This window comes from Mercenaria mercenaria, unplaced genomic scaffold (assembly GCF_021730395.1).
Source record: "Mercenaria mercenaria strain notata unplaced genomic scaffold, MADL_Memer_1 contig_3031, whole genome shotgun sequence".
NCBI lineage: Eukaryota > Metazoa > Mollusca > Bivalvia > Venerida > Veneridae > Mercenaria > Mercenaria mercenaria.
Genome location: NW_026461134.1, coordinates 28,045 through 39,688, shown reverse-complemented (window position 1 = coordinate 39,688; position 11,644 = coordinate 28,045).

Sequence of the window (11,644 nt, the reverse complement as noted above, 5' to 3'; positions counted from 1 at the left end):
ATTCATTTGTGCAACGTGACATTTCGTTTAAAACATGTTATAAGGTAAAATATTTCATGAAATTTGAAAGCGTTATTTCTTGATGCGTATATGGCGCTAAGTATCACGGTGACGTGACGTCAACATAACATCGTTGTGATGATTAAAGCATTGTTAGCCATATTAGAATGTCAAATTAAAATAATCCAAGAGTGCCTAGGGCAATTCGGGTGGCTATAAAAGGTTGGTCCTTGATATTTTTCCCACAAACATTGTCATCAAGTTTGGTGAAAATCCGATGGAAACTGTTCGACTTAGAGAGCGGACAAGGCTAAATTCGCAGTTTTTCGAGTTATTCAAGGGCCATAATCCAAGAGTGCCTGGAGCAATTTGGGCGGTTATCAAACTTGACAGAGATATTTTGCACACGAACATTGTCAGCAAGTTTGGTGAAGATCAGATGAAAACATGCTTTGGACACCAACCACCCGCCCGCCAAGGGGGTTTCCATGATACGTCCCGCTCTTTCAGAGATGGCGTATAAAAATGTTGAATTCCCTATGCTACATTTAATATATTTATAGTTATTGCCCTAGTCATAGTGCCACATTTTGGCTGCGCCGTTGTGCCCCGTTTCTGAAAACCACGTTTTTGAATATTTCAGCCGGGTGCCACGATGTGCCAAGTTGTCGCCACGCGCTAGCCACATGATAGTCACCCTGCTGCCTTGTTGCAGTCCCGGTGTGACACGTGTCGTTTAGACACTAGTGGAATTTAAATACAAGACGTTGTGTGGTTTCTTACAGTTTACTTCTGTTGCTTTCGTTTGACTGCCGAAGTACATATAATATATTATAAACAAGTGACGTCAAGGACGTCATACATAATCATATGATAAACAGCGCGTCAACATGATAACATGTACACTTACATGACACTCCGGGGCCGGAAAGTAAAATATCAGTGTAAATAAAATCATTATGTATCAAATTGCACTCTTGAATGAAAATTTCTAAGTCTTGTTAAATGAATCAGGCGTTTAAAACCATTCTACGGAATTTCATTACGATTTGTCTTTCTCAGTCTGAATATATATCTAGTAACGGAAAATTGTCTCAATAATCACTTAATTCTAAACACAGTCTCTCTTATCACTGAAATTTGAACAAAGTCTCTAGTCTCTATTACCATCGCAATCTGAACGCAGTCTATTCAATCAGGATACAGTTTTGCTATAGGTCTGGTGATGATGCCCTTTCTAGATTTGACTCGTGCTGCACGTAAACGTCCGTCTGCTCCAGTAACAACGTCATCTATAACATCTAAGGACCACCTGTTTCTGGGTAATGTGTCATCGCGAATTTGGACTACGTCGCCAATTCGAATCAGGTCGCCTTCGCCTCCTAAACGTTTTGGAACTCTCTTAACGATGTAACCTACTCGTGCTTCCACCGGGACCAAAATGTTCAATTGTAGCAGACTTAAAACGGTATAGCTTGTCTGTTTTATCACGTGACATATCGTCTGCTTCCGGTTCTTATCGGTCGTCTGGATAGATAGGTGTTGTGATTCTTCGTCCGTATAGTAAGTGTGAGGGCGTCAGGGGTACGTCGTCTGCTGGATTTGTTGATGAATGGGTCAGTGGCCGATCGTTAATTATACTCTCGACTTAGGAATGAGCGTCTGGAGGGTTTCTAAGTTGATTAACGACTTTCCAAGGACTTTCTTCAGACTGGTCTTGGTCCAATGAGTCTTTCCCACCAACCGCCATACCACGGAGCCTGTTGAGGGATGAACTTTCAGGTGATGCCATGTGGGTTCAAAACTTCTTCTGTCATAATCTTGGCCGTAGCTATAAATGTCAATGCGTTGTCGGACATGAATACTTTTGGTGTGGATTGCCTGCTGATAAATCTGCGAACAGCTAGTATAAAAGATTCTATCTTCATATCCGTGACTATTTCCAGGTGTACGGCTAGAGTGTTTGCGCAGATAAACAGGCAGATGTATACTTTCAGCAAACTTCCGTCTGTAGCTTTCACGGTAAGTGCTCCAGTGAAATCAATGCCGGTTACGGTAAACGGAGGTGCGTGTTTAAGTCTGTCACTTGGTAGAGAGGGTGGCTCTGGTACTCGGTAAGGCTTTGCCGTCACTTTACGACACGTGACGCACGTGCGGATGATGGTTCTCACACGTTGACGTATACTGAGAATCCAAAAACGTTAACGTAAGTAAGTGACTGTACTCTCTAAGCCTGCGTGAAGTTGTGTTTTGTGGGCGTCTGTAACTATCAACTCAGTACGTTTTCCTCTAGATGGTATCAGGTACGGGAATCGTGTTTCCTCAGGTAATGGTGCGTTGGCAATACGTCCTCCACAGCGTAGTATTTGGTCTATGTCAAGGTACAGGTCTAGTTGCCGCACTAATGCTGGTTTAATGCATCTAGAATTGGTCTTCTTCAGGTAATCTAATACATCTGGAAACCTCATGTACTGTGTATGTTTTATTAAGGTCCTTGCTGCTGTGTCGAGTTCATGTGGATGTAGATCTCCGCCATATTTCTTCTGCTTTTTACACTGGTCTACAAATCGAAAAATGTATGCACACACTCTTAGAACCTTTTAGTAGGCGCTGAATCTCTGTAAGTCTAATATGTGTAGAATACCAGGAACGAATGGGGCTTCTTTAACAAGGACGACAGTATCTACACCTTGGGTGTTATCATTTAGGTGTATCTGTGATATGGTACTCTTCACTGGAAAACTGGCTTTGTTTGTCAGCAAATCCGGACCATGGAACCATAATCTGTTGTCATGGACATGTCATATGATAGACTACGTGACAGTATATCTGCGGGGTTGGTATCTGTAGAGCAGTATCACCACTCGTATGTTTTTGTCAGTTCATGTATTTCTTGTAGTCTGTTGGATACAAATATGGGTTATTTCTTTGATGTTGAAATCCGCTGTAGAACAATCTGACTGTCGCTGCACATGTAAACTCTCTGACACTCTATATTGGTGATACTCCCAGGACAGCTGCATAAAGCTCGAGTTTCGGGATGGTTAGCTGCTAAATGGGTGCTACTCTGTTCTTGGCCATAACAAGTGTGCTGTGACTTCCGGCGATTATGGGTAGTCTGGGATCAAACACTAGGTCACTAGGTCAAATCAAATAAAAACCTTGTGTATGCGATAGAGGCTGTATTTTTTAATTATCTTCATGAAATTTGGTCATAATAATAGCCTTGATAAAATCTAGGTCAAGTTAAAATATGGGTCATCTGGGGTCAAAAACAAGGTCACTAGGTCAAATAAAAAATACTTATTTATACTTAAGAGTTTTGCTCCAATTTAAATGATAATTGGTCAGAATATTTTTTCCATGAAATCACTAGGTCAAACATGTTTACACTGTTATGGTGTGTTTCTCGGGTAAGCGACCTAGGACCATCTTGGCCCTCTTGTATTATACATACTAGTAAATGATGACATAATATAATACGACATTGTTTCCTGACTACAGATAATTTTCGAAGAATTGCAAATTTTGTGTTTTTTAGTTCAGTTGGGATGAAAGCTTCAGGCTTATTTGAATCACTCTAGAGTCAGCTTCTTGGAAAACCAGACTGGTGTCATATGAGGGCATGGTCGAGACCCCAGCGGAACTCGAAACTACGATCCCTGGGTTGAGCGACCAACACATAACCGCTAGACCACGGTCCCCTTGGTTGTGTTTTTTATTGTAATATAGGAATCAGCCATGAAGAAAACTATTAGCCATGTAAGAAAATATCAGTCATGTAGGATAATATCAGCCATGTAGGAAACTATCAGCCATGTCGGAAGCCATCAGCCAGGTAAGAATCTTTCGGCCATGTAGGAAACTATCAGCCATGTAGGAAACTAAACTATCAGCCATGCAGGAAGCTAGACTATTAGCCATGTAGGAAACTATCCGTCATGTAGGAAACTATCAGCCAGGTAGAAAACTATTAGTCATGTAGGGAGTTATTAGACATACCAAATGTGCACATGACTAAGCATAAGAAAAACATTCAACATCAATGCCTATACTAGAATAAGGAATGTTAAGTATCAATATAAGACGTTGTTTCAGAGTGCGTCACACTTACTGATACAGCAAAACTCTCAGATGTTACGGTGTGTTTATTGAACGCAAGTTCACTAAAATCACATCAGTGTTTGTAAGATAATGCAACAATATAAAACCCATTTTCAAGATATATCAGATTCCTCTCTCTGGTGAATGAAACAAGAGGTTCATGATGACCCTGGATCGCTCACCTGACTGACATGAGCTACATATTTCAAATGTCAAACTATTGCTACAATATTAAGAATGTAGGTCAGTAGGTTATATTTATGGTCACTGAAAGTCAGTTTTAAGATCGGTGTACAAAATTGTAAATGTCATTAAATTTTCCAGACTGTATCTTAAAAACAAGAACGTAGGTCATTAGGTCACATTCATGATCACGGAAATTCACGTTCAAGATCAATCTGCTAAACTGTACATGTCGTCCAAATTTTCAAGGCTATATGGGAAAAACACAAGAAAGTAGATCAATAGGTCACATTCATGGTCACTGAAGTCAGTGTTAAGATCGGTGAGCAAAACTGTACATGTCATCCAAAATTCTTTAAAAAAAAAACAAGAAAGTAGGTCACAATTTACATGACTCAAATTCAAACTTGACCTAAAGATTATCAATGTTCACATTGTGACCAAGTTTCATGAAGATACAGTCACAAATGTGGTACCTAGAGTGTTAACTATCTTTTATTTTGATTTGACCTGGTGGCCTCGTTTTTAACCCCACCTAATCCAGATTTAAATTTGACCCGAAGATCATCAAGATTAATATTCTGACCAATTTTCATTATGGTATGGTAATAAATGTGGCCTCTAGAGTGTTAACCAGCTTTCCTTTGATTTGAACTGGCGACCTAGTTTTTGACCCCTGCTGACCCAGATTTGATCTTGACATAAAGATCATCAAGGTTAACGTTCTGACCAAGTTTCATCAAGATATAGTCATAAATGTGATCATTTGAGTGTTAAAAAAGCTTTTCTTTGATTTGACCTGGTGACCTAGTTTTTTGACCCCAGATGACCCTATATCGAACTCGTCCGAGATTTTATTGAGCGTAACATTCTGACCAAGATTCATTAAGAATGGGCCAAAAGTTTGACCTCTAGAGTGTTAGCAGTCAAATTGTTGATGACAACGGAAGACGACGACGGACAAAGGGCGATCACTAAAGCTCACCTTGAGCTTTTGAAAGTAGATCTATACGCGCGAAAATGGCTTCTGTCGATCTCGGACGTGTCATTTTGTATATTAGCGTACCGAGATTGTACATCGCTATGGTGATGACATCGTACCATGTATTAAGTACCGCTAATTGCTTACCTTTAGAAATTTTATTTGTCCCAAATTGATGTAAATACTTTACAAGGGCCTCCGTGGCCGAGTGGTTAAGGTCACTGACTTCAAAACACTTGCCCCTCATCGCCTCACTCGGGGCATTGAATTCTTCATGTGAGGAAGCCACCCAGCTGGCTTACGGAAGGTCGGTGGTTCTACCCAGGTGCCCGCTCGTGATGAAATAATGCACGGAGGGGCACCTGGGGTCTTCCTCCACCATTAAAGCTGGAAAGTCGCTATATGACCTATCATGTGTGCGAAGTTAAATCAAAAAAAAAAAAAAAATTTACAAATAGCCTTGTTTTCGGTAGGTGCGAACCGCGTGTAATTAAAAATCATCAGAAAGCACTTGAACTAATGGCTAAAAACAATGTAAATTGATTGATGCAATAACTTATTTGTATTCGTATTCGACTCGAATTTAAATCAAAGTCGATTTAAGATGTATGTGAGTAAAGCAAAATGCCGAAAAGTGTTGAAAACAATTCAAATGTGATGAATATCATTTTTATTATGTAAAACGGATCACACTCTTGATAATAAATGCATTTCGTATGGAAAAAAGAGTAGAATCAACTCAATATTCAGAGAAGGATAAAGTTAAGAAAAATATATAATCTATTAGATTCCCCCACCTTCACAGTCTTAAACACCTCATTTAATTGAATATATTGTTCATGCTAAATTACGTGAATCTACTGTCAAAATGCAAGCAATGCCGCCTGTTCACGCGATAATCGGCTACGTGTAATATGTGTGGAGAGAACCTTACTTATGGGAGGGCTACATCCATGTAAAATAAATAAAACCTATATAAAATATATGTAAATAAAGGCAAATAACGAATATTTTATATTCAAAAACATGAACAAGCGATGAGAACGGTCTTATTTCGTCAATGTCTGAATTACTTCCGGTGTGAACGAAAGTAGAATGCAGATCGTTGCTTAGGGTACGATAAATTCATAAGATTTTGAGTTGACTTGTTGATCATTTGATGACCGAATATTCTAATTTTCGTTCGGAAGGGTTAGGGTAAGGTTACAAGGTTATAACCCACTAATTACTTGTTGTTCTTTATTCTATATAAATTGACCTATTTCCAATGGCCCCAGCACACACCAGGACCCATTTTAAGGACTATGCTATTTCGACAATGCAAAATTCGTATGTAAAACTGAGATTGTCGTAATAACGCGAGAAATGCACGGGGATCAAAAAGAAACTAATAATTCTAAGAAAATGTATCTCCGAATAAATTATAAAGTATCAATGACACTCAAAAACATGTCCCAACAGTGCACTAGAAGAAAATGCATAGAAAGTTTCGGGGTAAGTATTTGGTACCGTAAGTCTCTCATATATATACAATATATATATTCTTCAATCAAGGATATGTCAGTGTAAATGAGCTGAGCGTTAGCTTTCTAAGAAAACGCCGTTAAACTATGTTACACGAATCACACGTGCACCGCTCTTTTACAAAACTGTGTCCGCCATGTTTTCTTCAGTGAACGAAATAAAAGGAGTATTTTACCTTAGATTTCCTTATTGTAGAGTACGATTGACTTTCTAATCTAAATAAAACATCACTTTTTTATAACATCCCACTGTCCGATCTTTTTGATCACTTAACGATCACTCACAATTACAAAATAAAACCAACGTGTCATCAAAATCATCACTTTACACGGCTTCATGGACATCACGGCCTACTAACATTAAATTTGTAATCATGCGCCATCCAAACAAATGATGAAAGATCGGTACTTTTTCAAAGACATGTTTTATTTCCTGTAATTTTCTGATATTCTAACCTTCAAACAACCGAACTGTATGCACAGAAATAACGAAACATTTATGCAATACAGCTTTTAGTATAAATTTTGGATCTATCTTTTTCCAGCCCAACAACAGACATGTATATGTCACAAACCCGGTCTGTCCTCGAAATCAGTGTCAAAGGTTACTAGAACATAAATACAATAAATAAACAACCGCTTACTATGTTCTTGTAAGTCCTGTAAGATGAAACGGCTCGTGTTTATACATTCATATATATTCCGTATCGGGAACATTGACAATCACAAGTCGATCCTTACCACGAACATGAAAACAGTTACTTTTATGCCTTTGTTTACATTTCAAAAGTAACTATTCATATATATGTTCAAGAACGTAAATTTCGTGCTTTCCGACCCACATGGTGTGTAAACTTCTGTATTTAAAAGTATGGTGTATTCGGCAAACCATTTGTAACTTCCGACGTGGTAAATGTCATTGTCAGTTATGTTTACGAAATTTAATTGAATATTTATGTTTTATACTTGCAAAAGAAAAACTTGATGGTCATGGTCGCTGGCTTCGAATTCCTCGCCCATCACCGACGTGGGATCAAAAACCCACTTGAGGTGTGAAACTTTTCACGTAAGGAAGCCATCCAACTGAGGTTAGTGTCTCGATCTAGGTACTAGTCTGAGCTGGAGGGACCCCTGGAGCCTTTCACCACCAACAAAACCTGGGAAAAGTTCATTGTGTCGTTTCGGTGTTACTCACAATCAAACAAAATAAACATTGTTCCCGTTTTTGTTTGTTTGTTTTATATAAATGAATATGCAAAAAGGGTTTGTTTGTTTCAGTGTAACGTCAAAATATAATATTACAATTATATATCAACAGTGAACGCCACATGCATTATTTGTTCACGAGGGGTTATGCTTTAATCTTACAGGTAAAACAAATATATTCCTATTGTATAAAGGGTAAAGGTAAATATATATGTATATGTGTGTGTACTCGTGGAATTAAATGTTAAGTGTAAAAAGTATATATTCACAGTTCAAATCATCCATGCTAAATAATACGTACGATATGTTTGCTTTCTCACTGTCTAACATGTTCGAAATGATTAATTCGATTTTTATCATAGAGTTCTAGTTTATTTTTCACCTTAAATTAAAGCAGACGTGTTCAATATAATTTTAAACAAACTCTAAAGTTTAGTAGGTTGTAGCATTCTCTAGGTCAATCTTCTGTAGTCAGTCATTATCTATAATTGTAAAAAAAGCTCTTTTTAACCAAAGTGGAAAAATTCAGGTACTTGAAAATGCAGCTTTCTAAAGTTAGAATTCTCGATGTCATTTGTCAGACATACCTTGTAAATAAATAATATTATTACAAAATTAATACTGCTATTTCTTTTGTTGCACTTTGCGGACTTATGATAAAGTTATTTATGTGCATCTGTTCATAACGAAGCACTGACCCTGAGGACTATGTGTGGGAAAATATAAGAGTGAACTAAGTGTTGACTGAAAAAGGGCAATATTTATTTTGCCGAACAATACCTTAACAAATATATATTTTCACATATCTGGGTGAAACATACCGTCCTTAACAAATAGATATGTTCACATATTAGGGCGGATATAACCGCCGAAAGCATATCAAGAAATGTAGATGAATTTGCATATTAAGAGAAATCTTTCAAAATTAGAAAATTGTCAGTTGAAAGAGGAGGCGGAATGGCATGTGGTGGTAAGATAAAACCAGAAATTAGCCAAAATAAAATTAAAGAAAGAAGCGTGCTATTCACTCTTGAATGCTGACGAAGAAGGAAGATGCCGTTTCACGATTGGTTCAACGGTATAAAAGGAATTCATTGATTGGCTTTTACCGTAGTATATAAATTAACATATTTCAGAATAGGACCGATTTGCTCCAAATGTACAACAATGACATAAATAATTTTATCTACCTATAAAATTCATATATATATGAGCAGTACAATTCCTGTAAATGAGCACTACGTAAGCGCCCAGGCCCCTCTCGCACACCATACCTATAGTTCGGACTTCTTTAATGTGTAAAGGCATGTGCACAAAAATGACAAATTTTGCCAACACCTGGTAAATTGTAATGTGTTTTTTAGAAAAGTAATAAACGGAAATAGAAAAATAGCTCTCAGCTCATTTACACGGATAGTTTAGCTTTATTATGTATGTTATAGTTTTTCGCAGTTATGCACGATGACATAGAATACTTACCCCGAAAATTGTGACACGAACATAATGATAACTTTTCCCACTTTACTTTTTAAATTAAAGTAAGAGTTCAGCACTTATGGTTTTGATGTATTGTCACATTGGAATAACGTTTGTTTTACAGTAACTTCGAAATTAATCAGAAATAATATCATGTACCCCACCCACCTAATTCATAATTTCAAAATAGCATAGGCCTTAAATGTCTGTAATCTTCATTTTCTTGAAGAATATTGTCAGTGCTAAATAAAAATCAAAAGAGAAGTGGGGGTCATGTTTGATGCAAGAAAAATAATTTCAGTCAAACACACAAACTGCAAAATCAGCTAAAATATGAGACCCAAAATTATTCTGGTTGTGTACGATTTACGTTTTCATGAAAACTTCTGACACGTTGTTATTTCATTATGAAAATGCTACCTACACGTCAAGCATAGATCTGTCATGTAATTTAAGCAAAACTAAAAATGCAAAGAAAATAAGGATAATAGCTCTACAGAGCAAAAAAAAACTGAGGACTATTTGTATCCGCTATTATGCGACTACCATTTTTTTCGCGCCATTTTTCTATTTTCTATTCAGTGTCTGTATGCCTATAAGAAAAACTTTTTTCTCTGACACCCTGCCAGTTTCATTTGAAATGTACAAGAAACCTAAATGCATGAAAAAATACAAGGTTTTAGCTTGATATCAACAGTTTCTAAGGTTGTATGAATTTTTCAGTACCATAAGACAAAGCGTCAGATTTTGTCAAAAATAGCTGTCTCGACATCATTCTCAAGCAGTTACCCCAAATGCAGCCTTGTTTTGCCCTGTTTTGACATTTTCTATTCTGATCTGCATACAAATTACACATTTAAACTGTTAAATATGTTCACTTTTAGATCAATGGCCATAAATTTGCAATTAACAGGCTATAAATATGCAGGTTTTTTATCCTCAGTTTCAACAAAATTGCAATAAATTTGTCATTTTCACTTTAATCAAAGTAGCCCATTTCCACCATCATCTGGCCAGATTTCAATTTTCAACGATGTCATCTTAACTCCAGTGTTAGAATTATGAGATGGTATTCGTATTTTAAAGCAGCACGATAATACAGACTTATTTTCCCGGGCAGACGGGGTTGTTATATTTGTTATGGTACAGATGTGCCGCTGAAATGCACTCCCCCCTCCCCCTGGGGCGGGGTGGGGTGGGATGGGGTGGGGTAGGGTGGGGTAAAACACCATGATTTATTTCCCTTAGAAAATGATATTGTTTGCAATAAGAATACCATCTCAAAATACTAACACTAAAGCTAAGGGTGTCGAAAATTTTGTCGAAGAGTGTTCCCGTGCCTTGTGCAGAGAGTCAAGGGGGATCCTGTGAGGCAAAATTGCACCGACTGAGAAGGATTCCGTGCATTAACAAAATCGAAAATATGGCGTTTTTAAGAAAATGTGATGAAACAACCATATAAAGTGTATTTACAAATACGATTTGATCAACGACTTAACATCTAAGTTATATTCGAGGAATTAAGTCGTATTAAGCTTCATAAACATGACCTGATGTTCATCCGAGCTGGTACCCTTCTTCGTTTGGATTTGTGTCAACTGATAAAACAAATGTAACGATAAAAAGCAAGAGTATATTGCTACATATTCCCGTGATTCATATGTTTTTATGCACAAACCTGTGTTCAGAACGAACATTTCGATTTGCCGAGCTCCCAGGCGTTGGAGTTCATTTTTTACCACATAGAAGGTCCTGGAGATCCGTTTCCGCTCACTCGAGCACGATGAGCTTTAGTGTTCGCCCCATGTCCGTCGTCCGAGCTCCCTAATGTTGGAGTTTACCACATTGAATGATGCGATATGCATACACACCGTGATTTTACTTATAAAAACATTGTTACGTACATCTAACGTAGCACTTAATAATTCAATTTGAAAGTTTCTTTACAATGAACGATTTTTTTTAAACTAGAAACATATGCGTTACTGACAGGTCAAACTGTTTTAAAATCATATAATTTAACCATTTTATTGTCTCTACCTCAGACGGTCAATATGCAAGTAAAAAATGAAATATCTGTCAGTCCATGGTTCAAATCCATTTTTAAGTTGATATTTCATTTTTTTTTTTGAATAAGAGGGATTATGTGCACACAATCCTCGTGAACATT